Below are 19,432 nucleotides of genomic sequence, written 5' to 3'. Positions count from 1 at the left end.
AAACTGGATTGTCTAAAGCGAAGAGGATTCTTGAGGATATAGAGAAGTGATCTCATCTAAGGAAGGTGGTTGGATGGTGGGGACTAGAGAAAGAGAGGGTTGAAACTCTCTGTCTCTCAAATGTGGCAGACTCTCAGGTCAGAGGGGGAGGATTCTGTACTAAAATCTTATCATTAAAACCACAGGTTCCCACCCTCATATACTGTTGGTGGGAAGGTAAATTGATGCAGTGCATGGGTGCTCAGTCATGTTCAATTTTTACAACCCCAGGGACTGTAACCTGCAAGGCTCCTCTGTCCATGGAATTCTCCAGGCAAGAATGCTGGAGTGGGTTGCCATTTCCTACTTCAGAGGATCTTCTTGTCCCTCGGATCAAACCCAAGTCTCTTGCGTCTCATGCATTGGCAGGTGGATTCTTTAATCACTGCACCACTTGGGAAATAAACTGGTGCAGCCACTAGGGAAAACGGTATAGAGGCTCCTTAAAAAACTAAGATGAGAGTTATCACTTGATCCAGTAATTCCTCTCCTGGCTATGTGTGTGCAATTTTCCAGGCAAGAATATAGGAGTGGGTTGCCATTTCCTACTCCAGTAATATCACTTATATGTGGAATCTAAAAAAATAGTACAAATGAATACATATGCAAAAGAGAAACAGACTCACAGATATAGAAAGTAAATTTGTGGTTACTTAAGGAGAGAGGGAGGGGAGACAGAGAAATTAGGGGTATGGGATGAATATATTAATACAAATTTCTATGTATAAAGTAGATAAGCAGTAAGGATATACTGTACGTGTACTCAGTCATTCAATTCTGTCTGACTATTTGTGACCCCATGGACTCTAGGCCCCCAGGCTCCTCTGTCCATGGAATTTTCCAGCCACTAATACTGGAGTGGGTTACAATTGCCTTCTCCAGGGAATCTTCCAGACCCAGGGATTGAACCCACATCTCTTGCATCTCCTACATTGGCAGGTGAATTCTTTAGCACTATGCCAGCTGTTTTGATTCCTGGGCCTGGAAGATCCCTGGAGAAGGAAATGGCAACCCACCCCAGTATTCTTGCCTGGAAAATCCCATGGACAGTGCATGGGGTTGCAAATGAGTGGGACATGATTTAGTGACTAAACTACAATAAAGGATATACTGTATAGCACAGAGAATTATGCCCATAATCTTATAATAACCTATAATGGAATATAATCTGCAAAAATACTGAATCACTATGGTATACACCTGAAACTAATACCAAATTGTAAATCAACTAAAAAAAAAGACTAGAGGTTCCCATGATTTTTACGGACCCTCCCCACCCCTCTACCCCTAGCCCCACCTATACACACACTATTCAAAATGGCCTGAGCAAACACCTGGGCAAGTGTCCACAGTGTAAGACCCCTGACCCATGATGGAGCACCACAACTGATCAGCTGCAGAGTCTTGGATGGAGAAGACATAGAAGGTTGGATTGAGATGGAAAGTGTTCTATTTTGGACATCTATGAGCTTTCAGACCCCAAGAACAATTGATATCAAACTTATCAATGGTATTGAGTTGAGGCACTGAAATTAAATTTATTAAAGAAAAAGTAAGGTGACATTTGTGCCTTGGTTTGTGGAAAACTTCATTCTCTTGACAGAGGAAGGAGAAATGGAAGAATCTGGAAAGCATAGGCTCTCTTTCTTCTCACATTTTCTTCCTTTCCTTCCTTCCTCCACTCCCTGGCCTGTCTTTATTTTCTTTTTACCTAATCATCATACATATGTGCACATAAATTAAATGTGATTTTATATAGTATATGCAATGTTATTATTAATATAATAATAAATCATAAACCAACTTTACATTCATAAAGACATAAAAGTAATTACATTTGAGACATGATGTCTTAGAAGTAAAATAGATGGTTCATTCCATAGCCAACACTTGGAAAAGACATGGCCACAACACTGATGGAATGCCATGACCATATACCATAATGGTTTTCATCATCATCTTATGAACACTTATTTAATTAAACCCAGTCTGGGCTGTGTTCTCACAGTTTCTGTTATTTCTGTGTCAATTTCCAGAAGCATCATGTACATCCATTGGAATATGTCAACTAAGTATAATTTGTAATTGTACAAAATCACTTTCCAAAAGTTTCTGCATAGCACCCAGCAGAGTGCCATGTAGATAACAACTATTTGTGAAATAGATGGATGAACACTGAATAAATTATTTTTAGTCTTATTTTCTCTAGAGTTAAGATTTTCCATCCCATAAAAACTTGAGTAAGCCTCTCCTCTGACTTAGATTCCAGCTCTGTCAAGTAGAACACCATGATGAACATGGCACCATGTTATACAGTTAGTCCTCCTCCCCAAACTGTGACTTTCAGAAATGTGGTGTCATTTTCAGACACACAACTGATTAGAATGAATGTAATTTAGAGATTCTAGAAAGAGAAAGACCCCAGGAAAAATGTCTCACCAGGAGAAATTGGGCTCAATTTCTCATGTCTCATGTCTCAACATGGGAAAATGGGCTCTTTTTTTCACTATCTGGTCATTCAGCTTTGTGCCTAGACAGAACATGAACCTTCCTTTAATTCTGAGGTTGAAACAGGAATATTTAGAATTGCCAAGACAAAGGACCCACAATTATTTCCATGAGAATTTTGGCTAAGGGGACATTTTGACAAAATGGATTCCTGTCCTTGCCTGATTTCTATTAAATGTTCTAGCCTTTCCTGTGAAAACTGGGTAGTGATTTCATGCTTTCATTATTCCAACTGATCTGAGTTTCACCAGACACTTCATGGCTATACTCAATTCAAAAAATGATGAAACATATTTCCTTGATTTTAAGTGAAGTTAGGAGGGAAGCCTGCGGGGAATTAGACCCCCTGTGGAGGTCATTCTGTGGGGGACTTGATGGCAGAAACAGGTGACAATGATTACTTGTATTAAGTAATGATTAGTTTAAGTCATTGTACCCAACGATTACTTGTACTAAGAATACTGAACTTCACCTTAATTTTATCCATGTAGTGCAAGGACTTTTAGCCAATTGAGAATATGTGCTTAAAAGTCTTCAGTTTCCCCAATGATCCTACAACATCTGCAATTGTATTAGAAGGAATTATTTAAATAAAAAATGAACAATGCCATCACCTTTATAATTTTTCTGCCCCATTTCCACCCAGTGTTGCCTGGAACCTTGAGTCCTAAGATTGACAGCCATTCCCTGCCTCCCTGTAATTCCCTCCTAGACTCTCCAGCTTGGTGATCACTGATTGATCACTTATTGATCACTGATTATGAGGCTTATTGATCACTGATTATGAGTTATTGATCACTGATTATGAGTTCGGTCTGACTGAAGATCAGAATTAAAAATAGGACAAGGTTCTAAACTCTTAGAGAATGAGAGATTTCTGGATTCTTCATCTTGAATAACATTAACCCAATATCCTTAGTTCATGTATGGAATTAGCCTATCTAAGCCACAGGCAGTCCACGGGGCTGTAAAGAGTCGGACATGACTGAACAACTGAGCAACAACACCACCAAAGCCACAGTTCCCCCATCTTTACAATAGAAATAATAATACCATCCTCATGGGGCTGTTTTGAGAATTAAGCAAGTTATATGCAGATCACTTAGCATATTGCACATGGTATACTATGTGCTTAATAAATGAGAAGGTTTTTGTTGTTGTTAAACAATACTGTCTCTTTGTATATGCTGTTAAAGCTACCCTCTTCTGTACTTCTTAACTAAGAATCACTTGAAGACTCTTTGGTGCAAAAAGTAAAAAAGCGAAAGACAAAAATATTCTTTCAGAGATACTGAAAGTCAGATGGATAAATCATCAGTAAATACATTTAATGAAAAGGAAGGCCAATGGCTAAGGGTGGCAGAAAGAGATTTTAATGTAGATTTTATTACTTATCCTGGGATTGTTTTAACAGGCTCTGAATAAATTCTGCACCATGAGTTTGTCTCCTGCTTTGTTTTCCTATACATTCCTGGGGGATGAATACAGTTTTGTCAGACTATGACAATTCCCTGTTCAGAAACCTTCATTGACTTCCTGATCTTTACTGGATTACATCTCAAACCACATAGTCAGTTTCCAAATTTCTTTAAAACCTCAGCTCTCTTCATAAACTCTAGCCAAATCAGACATGTTTTACCTCTGAGGCATGCCTTATTTGCTCCTGCCACAGGACTTCTGTATGTGGCTTCCTTCTCTAGAAATCTCACAAGCACACCAGTTCAAATGTGATTTTCTCCCTAATATTCTTCCCTGATCTTACAAGTAAGAAGAAATCTTTTGAGCTTTTGCATTTCTAAGTTCTTTTTATGTACATCTGTTGTTTTTTAGTCACTAAGTCATGTCCTACACTTTTGTGACCCTATGGGCTGTAGCTGGCCAGGCTCCTCTGTCTATGGGATTTCCCAGGCAAGAATACTGGAATGGGTTGTCATTTTCCTTCTCCAGTGTATCTTCCCAATCCAGGAATCAAACCTGTGTCTCCTGCATTGGCAGGTGGATTCTTTACCACTGAACCACCAGGGAATCCCATGTAAATTTGTAATGTCTGTTAAAATATTTTCTGCTGCATTATGTTCATTTTTCTTAATTTTATCTCATAGTCACTTAAAGCACCAAAGACATTTTAGTTACTAATGGCACCCCACTCCAGTACTCTTGCCTGGAAAATCCCACGGATGGAGGGGCCTGGTGGGCTGCAGTCCATGGGGTCGTTAAGAGGCAGACATGACTGAGCGACTTCACTTTCACTTTTCACTTTCATACATTGGAGAAGGAAGTGGCAACCCACTCCATTGTTCTTGCCTGGAGAATCCCAGGGACGTGGGAGCCTGGTGGGTTGCCGTCTATGGGGTCACACAGAGTCGGACACGACTAAAGCGACTTAGCAGTATGCAAGACAACACATGGTTGGTGATCAGTAAATGTTTTCTGAATAAATAAATGAATGACAGTGATTGCATTAAAATTGCTCAGTGTGGTTGAGACAAGATAAAAGCTTAAACATAAATGACAATGAGGTCACAGGTAGTGCTAGTACCAAGTAGGGGTCTGAGAAGCTGCTTCCAAGTCTGAGAGGAGAGTGAAGTGATGAAATAATTGGGAGATTCAATCTTGGCCATGGAAGACTTTAGTCCTCTCTCCACCAGGTGTTAATAGTTGAGAATAATGCCAAGACTTTCTCATTACCCACAAAATAAATTAAAGCCAAAAAGGGGAATAATTTTGCTCCATATGCCAAAAATTGCTGTGTATTCTGCATATAAATATTATTGTTTAAAATATGTTAAAAGTTTTTCCCCTCCTTGGGACAAAGAAACATTCTAGATTTCATATGTAGAATTTATATATTGTGTTGGCCAAAAACTTCATTTGGACTTTTAAGACATTATGGAAAAACCCAAATGAACTTTCTGGCCAACCCAATACTATTTTTGTTGAAAATGAGAAAAGTCTTTGTAGACCATGTTTTGGGTTTAAAAAAATCTACAATTTCTCCTTCATTAGGAGAAATCTGTAGCAATGGCTTAAACCATAGTAGTTTCTACAAAGCATTGAGATAGTGATGTCTGAATGAATTATAACACACAGATTTAAATTTCTCTTATGGACATCATTAGTATTAAAATGATGAGAGTTTTTCACACATCTGGATTTTATTGATGTTTTAGAAAAGAAGATTCAAGAACTAAATGAATGAACCCATAAGACAGTTAGTTGAGTGTGAATGTACTTGTTTGCAGTTTTAACGTGTTCATTTGGGATGTGGGAAATGATTCATGTGGGAATCTTCCTCACATTATAATACAGTGAGGAAGATTGATATAAGATTGATACAATTGCTATGAGGGAAAAGGATGCTTCCTATCATGGCTTAGGTCAAATGCCAAAATTCAGGAACCCAGAGGTGGATGTTGAGAATGCATAAGGATCTGAGGGCTGGAGGCCCATCTTTCCTCAATGGTATTTCCCATCCACATTGACAGGATCAGTATTACCATCTGAAGACACACTCAGCATGCCCCTTTGGCACGTGGCAGGTGGAAAGCCAACACAGGGTGTACTTTAAGCCCAGAAAGGGGGAAAATACTCAGTGACCTCTCTTCGGAGAGTCCCAGTGCCTAGTCCTACAGTCAGAGTAACCAGCTCAGCCTGGTCTGCCTGAGACCTGCTTCGTTTCATTTCAGCACCATGTCCCATGCAGCCCTTAGTCCCAGGCGAACCAGGACAGTTGGCCACCCCACCTCTGGTCAAGGGTGCCGTTTAAAGTGGTGCCTCTCTTCCTTGAAGGTGCACACCCAACATCTGTAGTGCTTGTTAAGATTCACATCTGGACTTAATATCTTAGGCTGGGGCCCAAGTTTCTGCATGTCTAACAAGCTCTCGGATGACACTAGGGGCTGGTCTAGGGACCACACTTTGAGTATCAGGGTTTAGAGCATACTTTGTGGTCTCTTAGAGGTTAGGTGGAGACCTTCCTTCACCATTTACCCCATTTACGAATTGAACATCCTTGGTGAAGTGACTTAACCTCACTGAACCCTGATTTCCTCATCTCTAATAGAGACTGACTATCTTCTAATAGAGACTGACTGAACTACCTTCCTCACAGGGCAGTGAGGGTTAATTAAGTTAATTATGAACACAGAAGAAGCACTCAACAATTATTAACTGATTTTATTATTAAGATTCCCTGATGGCTCAGACAGTAAAGAGTCTGCCTGCAATGCTGGAAACCTGGGTTTGACTCCTGAGCCAGGAAGATCTCTGAAGAAGGAAACCTCTTTTGTTATTACGGACATTTTATTGTGTGTCACTGAAGTAATCAAAGAGGTGGTTGACACTGAAAACACAAATAAGTTGAAGAAAGTTTCAGGTAAACCCCTAGTTGAAAGAGTCACAAGCACCAGTGTTTTTAAGGCAAATTAGAACGTTTGAGGCAGAGGCATATCACCAGCATGGGAAACAGGATTGACCCATTAGGTAAATCTTAAAATGTGTGTTCATCATAAAACACTAGTCTTTTACACTTTGTTGCACATTCTGATCCTTATTCTGAGTTCCCTGGAATGGCAGGCATGTTACAAAAGTCTGAATCTCTGATTCATGCAGAGGAAATTGGACCCACTAAGGAGTTATGTCCATGGGGTCTCAAAGAGTTGGATACGACTGAGTGATTAAGCACTTTTGATGAGAATCAAAAGTGAAGTGCCTGTGCAGGTCTGGCCAATGTTAACTGCTAAATAAATACTGGCTAGTGTTATAGCTATCTTTTTGGTATTAAAACACAACTATTTCAGCTTCATATTCATTAAGGAAGAAGAGCCATTGGATTGAGTGCTTCTTGGATGTACTGGTTCTCAAAAGATAATAAAGCCTTCAGACTTTGATAACCAGATGCTGCTGGTACCTGACTAAAAGGTGAGGAGCCATCTAACCTGAATTCCCTGCTCTATTATGAGCAATCTTGAAGCATAACTCATCTTCATTCTTACTCACTGAATCAGGGATACACTTTGATTATTTGTTACAAAGAAAACCATTGTTGGGCCAATGGTCTGTACCCGGATTGTCACTTTCCAAGCACTGGCTGATTTGACCTGTTTTATTACCAGGTCTGAACATTTGGATCTGAGAATGAACATGTGTGAAACCAGTGCTAGGGAGCGGCCGTTACTGGTGGTGGTGGGCCAAGAAAGATGCAGCAATTTTTAGATTTGAGAGCTTGAGGCAGTAATGGGCATGTCAGCAGTTAGAGTCAGAGCTAATTTATTTATAAATCCTCACTTTGTGTTCAAAACATATTTTCTAAAGCTAAGTCATATTTCTGATGTTGCAAGAAAAAATAAAAAATACTTAATCCTAAGTCCAAGAAACAAGACTATTGTCCTATTCAAAATTTGGCAGGCCTATGTCTCAGAAAAATAAAACAGCAGCTCACAAATTCTTCTTTCAAATTGCTTGACCAAACCCACATAATGCTTTCTTGCTTCTCATACCTGGATGCCCTCATTGGATACAGAACTGGGTTATGAATTCATGTCTCAGTCGGAGGAGGAGCGTTGGTTCGGAATCAGTTCAAATTCTGGCTGTTCTACTGAGGAACAGTGTAATTTTGAGGAACTTATTTAAACTCTCTGATCCTCATTTTCTTTCTTCATGAAATAGTTCTAATCCCTTCTTCAAAGAGTATTGGAAAACAAATGATATAATATTCAAAGAGACTCCCATGGAGCTCAGCTCATAGAGAGTATTTAAAACATATTCATTTTCTTCCTCTCTTCTCCTATGCTTTGCGCCTTAATATGCATTGGCTTGTTCCTCATACTGCTGTCTGCCATCTGCTGCACCTTTGAGATACAGACAAAGTTTAAAGCCTCCTTGTAGGTGTTCATGATCTGATCTGGGGCATTCCTAGTTTCTGTGTCCCTCAGGTCACGACTGAGCAGGGGGTAAGCTCTTGATCCAGCTGTCCTAGAGAACGACATCATCAGCACTCCTTACCTAATATTGATTTGAAATAGTGAGCATAAATCCAAATGTTTCCTGTATACAGTCTCTGGTGGCCAGGACACATTGACATAGTAATGTTGCCATTGAAAGGTTTTCAGAGATCTTTTGTTTTACCACTTACCAGCTAGGACAGAGCACCTGTCAGTGAAAAACCATATTGTATTTCAGAAGAATATTTCTCCATTTAGCCAAAAAAGAAAATTGAGGGTCTCAATTTTGAAACTGCATGCTTTTCTTTAAGTAGGTATCATGCTATTTGGTTATAACAGTGTGGAAGATTTTAGTGCACAATAGCAATAATTCCTTACAGTTTTAAAAACAGATGAATCTAGGAGTTCAATCACACCCTAAAAACCAAGATCTGGACTCATGTTTATCCCAAATTCCTCTAACTCTTGGCAAAGTGGGGCATACAACTTCCTGCTATTTATTCCTTCATTTTTCATATTTTAGAGCTACTAAAATGTGAAATGTATAGGTTATGAAGCTCACTCTGTTGGAAGCTTGGATCAGTGAGGTTAATTTGGTCCTAAATGAATACTCAATAAAATGTACTCATATAGAGTTGAATGAAAGCTTTATTTTTCCCTTAATTCTTCATAAGAATTTAATTTCCTTTGTACACAGCAAATATATGTTTTCCTGTGTTTATGAATAGAAAGAGCACAAGCTATAGAAATAAGTAATTTGAATTTTAGTTAGAATATTTTCTTTTTAATATGGACCATTTTTAAAGTCTTTATTTGAATTTGTTACAGTATTGCTTCTGTTTTTTGTTTTGTTCTTTTGGCCGCAAGACATGTGGGCTCTTAGCACTCTTACCAGGGATCCCTCCTGTACCCCCTGTGCCGGAAGGCAAAGTCTTAGCCACTGGACCAGAGGGAAGTCCCTAGAACCTTATCTTTTTGAGGAAGTAATTTTGTGAAAGTTGCTAACATTTTGGGGTTTAATTTTCTTTATCTCTATAATGAGGGCTTGGCTAGCAGACTCCAATGGCAATCTCCAACTTTTATAATTCTGTATAAAATCCTCATTTTTTGATCTAAAATGTGCAGTGGCTGTTTTCATATCTTTTGTTCCTCCTTTGTTGAAATGCATAGAAATTATTCCTAAGAATACATATATAGTTGTTTATTGTATTAGAAAGGAACTTTCCTTATGGTATAGCACAATGTCCTTGTAACAAGTGTGCAATAACTTAAAAACCTGGTAAATTAGCTATAAAGCTGAACAACCATTGGTGACCCAATATAATTGAAATTAAGTCATCAGTGGCCCAACATAATGGGGAGACTGGGAAAGCTGATATTACATTCTAAGAAAACAAGCATTTTTTAACTTCTTCCCTGACAGGTCATAGGGCACATTAATTTTTCTAGTGTAAAGAAAAGTGTACATTTCTGAGGACAATGAAATATTAGATACAAGCTGTGATTTTCAAAATATGTAACAATATGTATGGCATGGGGTCCCACCAATTGGAAAATACAAAGAATAACCAAGGATATAAGCCTTAAAAAACTAAACCACATAGCGGGGAAGGAGACAGTGGGATGAATTTAGAAAGTAGCATTGATATATAGATATACATTACCATATATAAAACAGGTAGCTAGTGGGAAACTGCTATATAACACAGGGAGCCCAGCCTGGTGCTCTGTAATGACATCTATCTATCTATCTATCTATATATATATATATATAGTTATGACTGATTTGTGTTTTTGTTGTACAGCAGAAACCAACACAACATTGTAAAGCAATTATCCACCAATTAAAAAAAAAAAACAAAACTAAAAGCCAAACAAAAGAAAAAACAACTTACAAGTATTTTTACTGTTCCCATCCTCAATGAGAATCATTTATTTTTTTAGCAAATATGTATATCCCCAGTTTGAAAAGAAACAACAAAGCGGGGAAGCATGTATCTGATTCCTGCCTACTTCCTATTCCATCTTGTCCCACCTTCCCCTTGCTCTCACTGTCCATCCACATTTGCCTCCTTCCCACCTCTGCCTAGACTGCTCTCCCTGCCTCCTTGGACAATGGGCTCCTAATCATCACTCACTCTCTGAGGATATCACACCATCTCCTAAATCGGCTCTCACAGCCATCTTAGTTATTCCTAGTAATTCCCAGCACATTACCCTGCTTTGTTTTCTTCCCAGCATAGAGTAATAGCTGGAATTCTGTTTTATTTATGTTCAATATGTATTTATTTTCTGTCCACTTCATGAAGGTCTATATAGAACAGACTCAGGCTATCTTGTGCATGCCTGGCAAATAGTAGGTCATTAATAAATATTTCAATAACAATAACATGAATGTGTATGTGCTCAGTTGTGCAGTTGTATCCAGCTCCTTGTGACCCCATGGACTGTAGTTCACCAGGCTCCTCTGTCCATGGACTATTCCAGGCAACAATACTGGAGTGGGTAGCCATTCCCTTCTCCAGGAGATCTTCCCAACCCAGGGATCAAACCCAGGTATCCAGCATCTCCTGCATTGGTAGAAGGACTCCTAACCACTGAGTCATCTGGGAAGCCAATAACATTCGTGATAAACCTAAAAACATATGGGCACCTACTGCATGTCAGACTCCACCTAGATTGGGCTTCCCTGATGGCTCAGTCAGTAAAGAATCTGCCTGTAGTGCAGGAGACCTGGGTTCGATCCCTGGGTCAGGAAGATCCCCTGGAGAAGGAGATGGCAACCCACTCCAGTATTCTTGCCTGGAGAATCGCATGGACAGAGGAGACTGGTTGGCTACAAAACATGGGGTTGCAGGAATTGAACACTGACAGGGAATAAACCACCACCACCCACTTAGATTATCTTCCTAGGTCTCAAATCAGCTGTATGAGATGGATCTTCTTTTTAACAAAGGAGGGAAAAATAGGTTTCTAAAAGGTTAGAAAAGATAACATGCTCAAGATCTCAATGTTCTTATAGGTGTTAACTGAGATTTTAATTTAAACCTCTGAATGCATTCTTTGCTGGACTGCCTCCTAATTAAATATGCTTCCATAATTAATAAATCAAGCAGAACATGTCCATTGCCTTGTATTATCAGAACTATTGGATTATATTACTCTTTAGTGAGCAATTATTCTTAACATTTTATCTTCATTAGGGAAGTTAAAATGTTCTTTGCACTCCCTTCCCTAATGAACCATGTTTCTCTAAAAGAATACATTACTAGGGTGTATCATTTCTTACCATAAATACCAATTTTAAAATATATCACTTTGAACACCCAGATCACTGTATCTAATATTTTCCTCAAACATTTATAGGTTGCATATTTGTGTCGCTACATAATTCGTATGTTGAAACCTTTTTCCTCAACATGATGGTATTTGGGGGTGTTTAGGGTCATAACGGTGTGAAGCCCTCACGAATGGCATATTGTTGTTGCTCAGTCATGTCTGATTCTTTGCAACCCCATGGACTGCAGCACACCAGGCCTCCCTGTCCTTCACCATCTCCTGGAGTTTGCTCAAACTCAGGTCCATTGTGTCGTAGTGCCCTTATAAAAGAGCACCCCCAGAGAGGCCCCTCGTCCCCTCTGCCTTGTGAGGTGACAGCTAGAAGGCATCGTCTGTGAACCAGAGAGTGAGCCCTCACTACACACAGAAACTTCTGGTGACTTGATCTTGGACTCCCAGCCTCCAGAGCTGTGATAAATAAATTCTGTTGTTTATAAGCCACCTTTCTATGATGTTTTCATTACATAGTGACTGAGAGAAAGATGTTGGAACAAAGAGGAAGGTCAGATGCTGAAATAGTAAAAAGGTTTTAACAGAAGGATAGATTTCATGAATGTAATTCAGAAGCCAGTAAGTTAGAGGAAAAATAACTAGGAATACTATATTGTAGATTCCTGTACACAGATAGAGTCTTAATTTTTGACTTTTAAAAGGTTTCTTAAAAATACCTGAAGGTTTCATACTGGGTCCTGAGAAAGATGACATGATTCTTAAAAATAGAAATTCCAAGGCCCAATCCCAGATCTACTGATTCAGAATCCCCGGGTGGAGGTTGGGGGAGGAAGGAAGAGGTATCCCAGAAGAACATTATATTTAAGCAAATTTGGCAAGACTGAGTCCAAGAATGCTTATTATGTGAGTAATACAGGATGCACAAAGTTGATAATGTGAGGCAAGCAAGAAAACTTTATGAAATTCTTTACATGAAAGAAAAACATTAAATCTATTATACACTCACTATTGTATTTTTGTTACTTTCCATTGCTTCTCATGTAAGATCGGAATTCAATGACTACTTTAAATTAAAGATTAAAAATTTTAAGCACTCAAAACTTCCATCATCAAATTTTGTTATTGTTGTTGCTCATTTATTGACTCTAAGGATATGTATGTTTCTTTCCTTTACTTATAATGTATGTATGCATGTCTGCAAACATGTGCACACACACCATCACACATGTGCACACACATTCACACAGTTCCATGGCAGCAAAGAAGCCCTCACATTCCAGATATGTCTTAGTGAAGCATGATGGTTAAGAATTCTCAATATTTTCACGTTACTTGGAACACCAGTAGGTAGGTTACCCTGGCTCCATTCCCAGAATTGAACAGTAGGGGCCTTGTGAAATGCTAAATGATGTGTATAACAGTATTCAGGCGCTCTGAGAGCCAATCCGTCAAAACATTTGCTGCTTTGAAAATGTGTTCTTCAAAAAAATGGGCATATGGAACTTATTATGCTGCTTGGTGGAGTTCAGGCAGCAGAGTCCAAAATAAGCATAAAACCCTTTTGAGGACACAATTCTACCTTAAGGTAACAGAGTCTCTAAAACTGTCCTTCCCTGACCCAAAGAGGTATAGATCTCTCACAGGAAGTAGCAGAGTTCCAAATATTTTCCTGGGATTCAAGTGTTAGAACAGCACAAAAATTGGTAGAAGTTTTGAAAAGACCAAAAAAGTAATATTTAAATAAGAGCTTGGAACATTTGACCTGTTTCAGTAACGATCCCTCAGTTGGTATCTCTTTATCACCCATTTCTATCACGGTTGTTGGCCCATAATTGTTGTTTAAGAAATATTTGTGAATAAATAAATCTGACATTTTACAGCTACGTATTCAAGTAGAGATTAGAATGCACAGCTACATACTTGTGGAAGTTTGATGGATGAAAGAGAAATTAAATCCTTTTATCTCCACGGAAATAAAAGAAACATTTTAACAGAAGAAGAAAATAATCAAAAGAAGGTCCATGATTAGCTTATTCTCATTTTTTTTCCCTCCCTGCTGATTTCTGTGACACCTGGATTTAAGAGGATAGACTTTAAACTTTTTTACATGTCCTTATATAGTTGAAATAGTGAAATATCAAAGGAAGCTAATTGATAGAATTTATGAAGGATTAACTTACTTTGAACCTACGTAACATAATGTGTGCTGTACGAGGTGTTAAAAAAAACCTGTGCTTCTTTTTCATTAGCAGAAAAGACAAAAAATGTTATTATCAGTCATTGCAGACAGCAGGAACAGAATTTAGGTTTTGAAGCTGAAAAGCCTCAAACTCCTTGCTGTGTTTTATTATGCATAACTGAAATTCTTCACAGTTACAAAAGTGTAAACTCCTCCTGATTGCATCAATATGTACTTGGAACAGGGAGGCCTGGAGACCACTCATTGTGAAGGAACTCTGCAGCTACATTTTGATTTGCTTTGAAGGAATAAAAGTAAATCGAGAAAGTGTGCTCTTCTGTGAAAGCCATGCAGGCATCTCATTTCTACCTTCTTGTGAATCATAAGGTGAATTCATTTGCCTTGAAAATCTCCTTCATCTGAAATTTCCTGACAGTCAGAGATAGTCCCTTCTCAGCATGTTTGAGCACCCAAAGAGCCTTGCCTGGACTGCTCTTTGATGGTTTAAATTCTCCCAATGCAATGCTCACTTCTGCCTGTTACCTTGTTTTTCACTATTTCATGATTCGTCTTTAATATTTTATGACTGCTTCCTTTGGGGTTTTTTTTTTTTTTTCCAAGAAAAATGACAAGAATGATCCACATAAGTCCATAAGAGAGGTTGTAAAATAAACATTATACCATGCGTGTGGGGTAAAAAAAAAATAACTACAAATGGCTGTTCTCACTTTCTGGCATTTATACACATGGCCATCTGTTTGAGGGCTGTTTTACTTGGCTCTTTCCCAACATTTATGTAACTGGCCGATTGAAAGGAAATGACATCACCAAGTTTCCTGAAGGCTATCACTGGAGCCACAAAAAAGTTAGGAAACAAATTGCTTAGTAAAGAGAAAGATGTTTTTCCAATGTCTCTTTTCTCTTCCATTTCTTTCTTTCTTTTTTCCTCGCATTTCTAACAGTATTTCCCCCTACTTCTGCACCTTCTGTGTTAATATTTTCAATGTCTGCTTTAGGGCTTCTCCTCTTTGAATTATGAGGCATTAAGAGGGGAAAAATGCTCTTCTTTGGGTCCACATGATATGGTCATAACATGTTGAAAAGTAAGGAGCTTTCAGACCCACCTAAAATCCAGTAATAGATTTGATTGACTTCTTTCTCTCAAATGACAGCAGATTTTTGAACCTGTAGATCTAGGCTTTGAAAAGATCTGAAGTAGTTCTCACAAGACCTAAATTTTTTAGCTACCAACTTTCTCTTACAGCTTGACACACAGAGCACGATGGGATGAAGAGGAACATTTGGAAAGTATATCATATTTGTTGGCAACACCAAGATGTCAGAGGTAGGAATGATAGAGGTTTTTATATTAACAGCATAGTTTATAGATCCACTTATCCCAGTATCCAGTAATTTGCACCACTGGACCAAGGAGGCCTTTCATCTGATTCCAAAATGAAGCCATCTCTAGGGGAAGTCCAGCAGCTATTTTTAAGGCTCACAATTGGATGGAAAACATATTAAGTATTAGAGGAAATTAAGTATATCTGCTTAATATTTTCTCAGGAGTTCAGAGCAGAAGATTATCTAAACAGGGGCCTCTTCAAGCCCCTATGTTAAAAACTTTGGAATTTTAAATGCCATGTATCATTCCAGTGGCCTTCCACTTGTGGTCTCCTGTAATATTTGACGGTTGGAGCTGTGTCGTCCTGAATCAGCATTCTTCCAGCTGGGATGGGAGCATTAGTTTGAAAGTGTGCCTTTTTGACATTACCTGGATGGGTTTGAAACTCACCTCCCCACCTCCCTGTCTTCCCATCTCTTTTCCATCCATCATCATCATGGGTAGTGGATTCTGCTACTGCTCTACCCCGACTGCCTTTGCCAGCTGATGCATCCATCCTTCAGGTATTTGGGGTTCTTTCTGGAGAATTGTCAGTAGTTGATGGGAGCCACCTGCTGGGGCTGTGACGGTGTCACCCTTCCCCTCACCCTCCTATTTGGCCAATGATTGACAGGTTTAGATATATAAAATTCTTGAGGGGCTTCTCTGGTGGCTCAGTGGTAAAGAATCTGTCTGCCAATGCAGGAAACATGGGTTCAGTCCCTGGTCTGGGAAGATCCCACATGCTGTGGAACAATTACTGAGTTGCTCTAGAGCCTGGGAGCTGCAACTCCTGAAGCCCACATGCCCTAGGGCCCATGATCCACAACAAGAGAAGCTTTTTCCTAATAAGGTTTGGAAAGGTTTTCCTTTCCTGTAACAAGTCACATATATCCGAAGCCCTGTCATAGACTGTTTTTTAGGGCCTCCTACCCAAGGCATGGATTTCCCAGTGCACAAGTGGTAAAGAACCCACCTGCCAATGCAGGAGACTTAAGAGACGTGGGTTTGATCCCTAGGTTCGAAAGATCCCTTGGAGAAGGAAATGGTAACCCACTCCAATATTCTTGCCCTGAGAATCCTCATGGACAGAGGAGCCTGGAGGGCTACAGTCCATGGGGTCACAAAGAGTCGGATACAACTAAAGCGACTTAGTATAGCACAGCACCCAAGGCATGCTGATTATCAACAATGATATCCAAATGATGAGACAATTCCAAGAGCAATATATTGAAGTCAAAAGCATGAGAAAGGTCCCTATCAAAGTTTATACAGCAAGACAAATGGAGCAGTTGGGAGGTTATCAGTCAGTAGCAGCATCTAAAGAAAACAAAATTTAAGGTAAGACTGTAAGAAAAAAGAAATCATCAGTGATAGGTTACTTGAAAGATTTTAAAGCATCTGGTGGAGACTACAGAGACAGATAAAAATGTTGGATTAAAAAAAATGCTAACACATATGAATGAAAAAACTTTGGAAACATAGAGAAGTAGAAAAATAATATCAGAATCACCTGGAATCCTACTATCCAGGTATAATCATTTTAGATATATTTCATTACAGTTTCTTTCTATCATTTATCTATGTTTGGATTTTATTCATATGTATTAATTTACACACATTTATGCATTGGGAATTGCTATGTATACAATTGAATATGCTGTATTTTCTTCTTGAACATTACTACTAACTTTTCATGTCATGTAGTACTCTGGAAATCCTGTTTTCAATGTCTATAGAATATAAATTCTATAGATTGACTATAATATGTACTTACTGTCAGAATTTGGGTTTGCTAGTAATTTCTCGCTGTTTACAACACTGCTATAAGGAATAATGGGCTTGCACATAAATCTTGATGTTCATTTTAGATTTTCATTTATAGATTATACTAATAGTATACTACATTATACTAATAGTATAACTACCAGGTCAAGTGCATGCAAATTTTAAATAGTCAACTTATGTTCTGATTTTTGGCAAACATACTGGCAGTTATTTTCCAAAAAAGATGAGCCAATGTGCAATTACTCTAATAAAAATTCCATTGTGTAGTGCTATTGCCAAATTCCATATGCAAATTAAATAGAAGCAAATTTAGTGAATTTTATAGTAAACAATATAACCATTTTTTTCTTTGTGTGTGTATGTTGTTTGGACCTTGTTTCCTCTTGTGTAAAGATGAAAACTTTTTTTGTTGTTGTTAACTTTAAAATAAACGTGTTCCTAGGAAGCAACCTAAGTATCCATAGATGAATGAATGGATAGAGAAGATGTATATACATATACAATGGAATAGTATCCAGACAAAAAGAGAATGGAAATAATACCATTTGCAGCAACATGGATAGGCCTAGAGATGATCATATTTAATTTTAAGTATGCCAGACAGAAAAAGACAAACATCATATGATATTGCTTAGATGTGGAATCTAAAAAAAAAAAAAAAAAAGATACAAACGAACTTATTTGCAAAACAGAAATAGCCTCATAGACATAGAAAAGAAATTTATGGTTACCAAAGGGAAAAAGTGGGGGAGGGATAAATGAGGAGTTTGGGATTAAAATATATATACACTATGACATATAAAAGAGATAACCATAACTACAAGGACCTACTGTATAGCACAGGAAACTATACTGAATATCTCATAATAACCTATAATGGAAAAGAATATAAAGAAATATATATACATATATATGTGTATTTATATATATATATATATATATCTATATGTAACTGTTTCCCTTTGTTGTACATCTGAAACTAATGCAACATTGTAAATCAACTATATTTCAATACAATTTTAAAACATATGTTTATAAAAGATAAAAAGCATGTTCTTGGTTTTTTCCTTTTTAATATGCCTTATTAAGGTCTAGAGAAAAATACTCCAATGAAACCCTAGGTTTCAAAAACATGAAAACAAACTGTTGATGAGGGAGGAGGGAAGAAAAAGGTGGTCGATTGGGTCACTGTTTTGGGAGACATGAGCCCAGCACACATGAATTTCTTTACTCCACTAGAGGAAATTGATTCTTTGCTCCACTTGAATTGTCTTGATACACTGACCTACTATATTACATACACATCTACGGTGTGCCTTGTCTTGTGGACATTTCATCCCCAAATGAACATTACTTGTACCTGAGTAATTGAGGAATTGTGAACAAAATCACAGAACTTGATAACAGTGAAAGCATAAAAGTCAGTCTAGTATAAGAAAATTTAAAATAATGTGCAAATATCACATGGAAGAAGAATCAGGCCAACAACTGGATGGTGGCTCTTGGGACTGAAAGAGGAACTGTGAAAGGAGGGGTGGGTACTAACAACTCTGCAGTGCTGGACAGGCAGCGTAAAGCAAAGAGACTGAACCATCTTCCGGTTCTCGTCTACCTCCGCGAATGTCTCTTGTGGAATTGGGTCTGGTATGTTTCTAATTTTATAATGCACTAAGTGACACTCTAGGTAAAGATACAATGTTGTAATGGTTAATTCACTCATTAATAAGTATGCTATTATATAGCCACAGTTTCCTTTACGTATTTGATTTACAATAGTAAGCAAACTGTACATGCATGTTTTTGTTGTATGTATACATATGGATTTGTGGGCATGTGATTTCAATAACAAACTGGCATTTTTCCATTTTTAACAAATTATAGGTTTAGCCAACATGGAGTCTAAAGAAAGAACAAAGGAACTAACACATAAGAGAAACAAATAGTGGAGGAGATGTCTAGAATGGTTGGGAAGGAGTAGAAAGGCAGAGGAAGGGGTCAGGACGTGGGCCGGGCAGACTCTGCTGGCAAAGTGAACGTTTTGATAAGAAACAGATCCAAGCTCTCTATACCCGATAAGTCACTTTCCATTTGATGTTGCTTTGACATCCAAGTTCCTCAGTGGTTGAGGTACTTCAACCAGTGCCCTGATTCTGGTTTTCTTTCTCTCTCTTTTTTCTCTTTTAAATATGCTGCTGTTTACTTTTAAGAAAATTGTATCTTAATACTTTGTTATGTATAAATGTCATAAAATATACATTTTACCATATCACTTTAATGAAATACTTTTTTATTTAAAAATTG

The sequence above is a fragment of the Bubalus kerabau genome, chromosome 18 (assembly GCF_029407905.1).
Source record: "Bubalus kerabau isolate K-KA32 ecotype Philippines breed swamp buffalo chromosome 18, PCC_UOA_SB_1v2, whole genome shotgun sequence".
NCBI lineage: Eukaryota > Metazoa > Chordata > Mammalia > Artiodactyla > Bovidae > Bubalus > Bubalus kerabau.
This window is presented reverse-complemented; position numbering follows the sequence as displayed.